The sequence below is a fragment of the Arachis hypogaea genome, chromosome 18 (genome assembly GCF_003086295.3).
Source record: "Arachis hypogaea cultivar Tifrunner chromosome 18, arahy.Tifrunner.gnm2.J5K5, whole genome shotgun sequence".
Lineage (NCBI taxonomy): Eukaryota > Viridiplantae > Streptophyta > Magnoliopsida > Fabales > Fabaceae > Arachis > Arachis hypogaea.
The window spans coordinates 126,630,927-126,635,080 of record NC_092053.1 but is presented as its reverse complement, the minus strand read 5'-3'; positions in this window follow the sequence as shown (position 1 = coordinate 126,635,080).

The following is a 4,154-nucleotide window of genomic DNA, read 5'->3' as shown; positions in this document are numbered from 1 at the left end:
CTGAACTAATTTCATCGGCTTAAAATTAAGGAGAGTAGGTAAATTTAGAATACTAGGACATAATGAAAAAAAATAAGCACATAATATTACAACTACATCGATAGAAGCCTACAAAAAAAATGTAACACCCTAATATTCAAATCCTTATGCTCGAGTCATAAGTCAATGATATTATAGTGGTACGACTCTCAGGTGGATTTTTAATATATAATATAAGTATAATTGAAAGGAGTATTAATCGAGAAGCCTGAAAAGAGTAAAAATAAAATCGCAAAACCGTATCACTCACGTATCGTCAACTAAGAGATAAGGCGTGAAGCCGAAAGTGATATAAAGATAAAGGCTTAAAGGAGAGTAAGAGAAAGACAGTATATAAATATTTAACATAAGTAAATAGCCACTAGTCGCGACCCGCGAAGTTTAGGCCTGCTAGGGTATAGTATAACGGTAGTTGACAACAGAAACTCCTAATCTCTCCCATTTCAAACATGAAAGCCTCTATTGGCAAGTTCAAAAGAGTTCAATACATAATATAAGCTTTTCAAAATAAAGGTGGAGAGATTCTAAGCAAATATAAAATAGAGAATATAAAGATCTTCGCCGCCGCTCAGATGAACCACAGCTCACCTCTTAGTACCTGGACCTGTATCTGAAAAACAAGAGATATATACGGAATGAGAACCCCCGACCCATGAGTTCCCAGTATGGTAAAAGTGTCAAATAAATACAATACATTATAATAAAAACTCACTAAGCATCCTAATCTTTCTTTCACCAAATATTCATCCTATGTTCTCGCTAATCCATAAATAGGCAACTGTCATAAGGGATTGCTAAGTCTAATTCCTTTTCCTCATGTTTCTCAACTCTCTCTAACTCTCCAACGAATCAGAATCAGAGTCATAAACAAAACCATCACCAGTTATTCTGTCTCAGCAATTCTATATCAATATATCATATCCTCACTTGGAGCAAGTGAATTCACTTCACTCCGTCTACCCAGGGAGCTCAAATTATCTCATTCAATAATCATCATCATTATTCAATATCATTAATTCATCTCATCAAGAACTGCCCTCAACGTCCACCGACACCAGCATGAGGGACCTCTCGGTTGTACAAACATAAGCAATACAGGCAAGTAATACACAATTAAAGTACAAGTAGAACAAGTAGCACATAATCAGGTAACATAGCATACATGATATAGCAGTCCAAAACAAGTAGGCAAACCCAAACAATTCAAACATATGCAAATGATGAATGCCTGCCCTATGGCTGATGATATCATCTGTCGGTTATATAGCCAACCCGACAAGTCTTGGTAGCTATAGCTAACCATTGGACTATCCCTCTGTCGTGCATCCCCAACTCGAGTTATTCTCAATCATAATCATAATCATAATCATAATCATACGACACCCACACTGGTCTTTATCCATACAACACCCACATTAGTTAAACACGGGGGCAAGCTCATCCGGAACTTTCACAGTGTCTAGCCACACTTACGACATAGGGTCAGCAGAGTATCGAGTCTCAACCTGGAGCACGTGGTGGCTAGTCACTGCTTTCATCCAGCGAAACTCGTATCTCAGATAATCATTCCACATTCATTCATAACATTCCATAATCATTCATCATGACCATATCGTCATTTATACATCACATGATTGCACATTTTTACATCACCCATCATAACCCGGGGCAAGTGGGACGAAACCACAACCCTTGCGTCCACCCGAGGAGCCTCTATACTAACCAACCTAGAGCAAGTGGGGCGCAACCACAACCCTTGCATCTACCCAGGAGGTACGTTCTCATATGCCCAAGAGGAACTAAGGAGGGGATCCTAACCTCCCACCATTTCGCTGGGGGAGATTTTACAATACCAAGAGGAACAAGGAAGGGGATCCTCACCTTCCTTCATCTCTCTGGAGTAGCACTTCCGAGAAAGAGAGCTCGAGATAAAGCAATCATTCAAAGCCATATTCTCATTTCCAGCCATAAATCAATATTTATCATAGCCATCCGGCTCATGGCATAATCTATAACCAGCCAATAATCATTATCAAATACAGCCAGTTGGCTCACGGCATACACTGCACTCCCATCATCACCCTCAACAACTCATACAGTCATAATTAATCATAACTCATCATTAATTCTCCCCTTACTTCGTCCCCAAGTTCCCCTTACTAAAAGCATATTCCACAAACCAATATTCATTATTCAATTCATCAAATTCTCAACATACCAAACATACAAATTCACACAATCCTCAACTCAATCATCAATTTTCATTACATAACAACTATACATATTAGTACCAACCATTTTCACAATCCAAACTTAATCCTAGGGGCATCTAGCCTAGGAATTCTCATCACACCACACGATACTTAAATGAAACTTAAACTGTACCTCTTGTAGCCAAAATAATTGAGCTTCTTCTTGAGAGTCTCCACCAACCTTTAGCTCCAAGCCTCACCAAGGCTCCACCAGCAACACCAACCTCCCAATTGTGCACCAAAATCACCAAATACACTAACATAACCAATTTTACATATATATATTAACCTAGGGTTCATGAAAATGATAAATCACAAAGGTTAGAGGGTTCCTTACCTTAACCCATGAAATTGGCTGATGGAACTCACCAACGGCTCATACTAGAGCACTCCTAAACAACCAAAATCACAAGATTTCCTCAAAACCCAAACTAAATTCAAAATATAAGAGGAAAATCGAAACTTGGAAGAGGAGAGTTAAATACTCACTACAAAACTTAGATAGACTCGAAGAGGAAGAGAAGAGCGACGCGTGGCTGCAAACCGCTCGTCAATCGGAGTTTCGGAGAGAAAGTTATGGTGATTTGAAGTTTGGAAGGCTAGGTTTCCTTCCTCTCTTTTCTCTAGCCGCCCCTACCCTCTTTCTTTAGGGTAAATGAGCTGAAATGCTCATAACTAATGTTTATATATGTTGGGTCTTGGGCCCACTTGGGCCCGATTCACTTATTTTTGTTCATTGGCCCAATTTTGGGCCAAAACCTTTAAGATTAGCGCTTTAAATCGCATTTTAAATATTTCTATCTTCCCTAATTATAACTCCTAATTTCTTGGCCTTATTCACTTATAATTAATTTTTTCAGCTGCAATACCAGACAGATTTCAGCCGGTACTACCGGTCAAGATTCCAGTGCGCGTTTTTACGTAGAAAACTATGTTTTCCAACTCAGAAAAATTCACTGAATCCAAATATCATATTTAAATTATCAAATTCTGATTGTTAGATTTTCTAACCATATTCACTCCTATTTAATTTATTATTTAATTAATTACGATTTGACCGGGTTTTACATTCTACCCCCCTAACAAAAATTTTTGCCCTCGAAAATTTCATCAGCCACCACGAGTACGTGAGCGTAGTCTGCCCTCATTTACAACGCATAGTAGTTCCAAGGTCTTTTTACTCTATGCGCTTCCGTTGCCGCGCTCTGATTCCTCTCTCTCCGATGGTCTCGATCATTCGTCCAACACCGACCTATAGCCTCGTTCGTTAATTTCATCATTTCATCAACTCACATCTTATTAAATCTCAAATCATGTCATCAATAATATTACCATCATCCTTAATCATAGTCACCATCTCACGTCACTATAATCAACCAAAAATCATCACCATACCTTAATCATACTCCATCTTTATCCTCTCTCTCTCTGTCAAGCCAATTACCACTAATCACAGTTCAACTCCAAGCATAACCTCCAGACTTACGTTCTTATTTCCAAACCCTCGAATTTCTATATAAATTTCTGTTTTAAAGTCTTGACTAATTAATCAAAACTCTCTTTGTTTTTAGAAATCAAATGAGTTTGAAATGACAAGTTAACAAAATCATAAGAATTCGATTTTCTTTAATAATCTACAAAAGTATTCGAAACACATCTCTTTTGTTAAAGTTACTCAAATCAAAAATCATTTTCAAAACCACAACCAACACTCTTTCAAATTGTTGGAAAAATTTCGACAGCCCCTCCCCTAAAAACTGGAGTTTGCCACCCGTCACGGGTCCCCTCAAACTAATCTCAGTACAACATCAGCATCTCAAATTAATGGTTTTCAAATTCATCTTTCAAAACCAATCATTATAA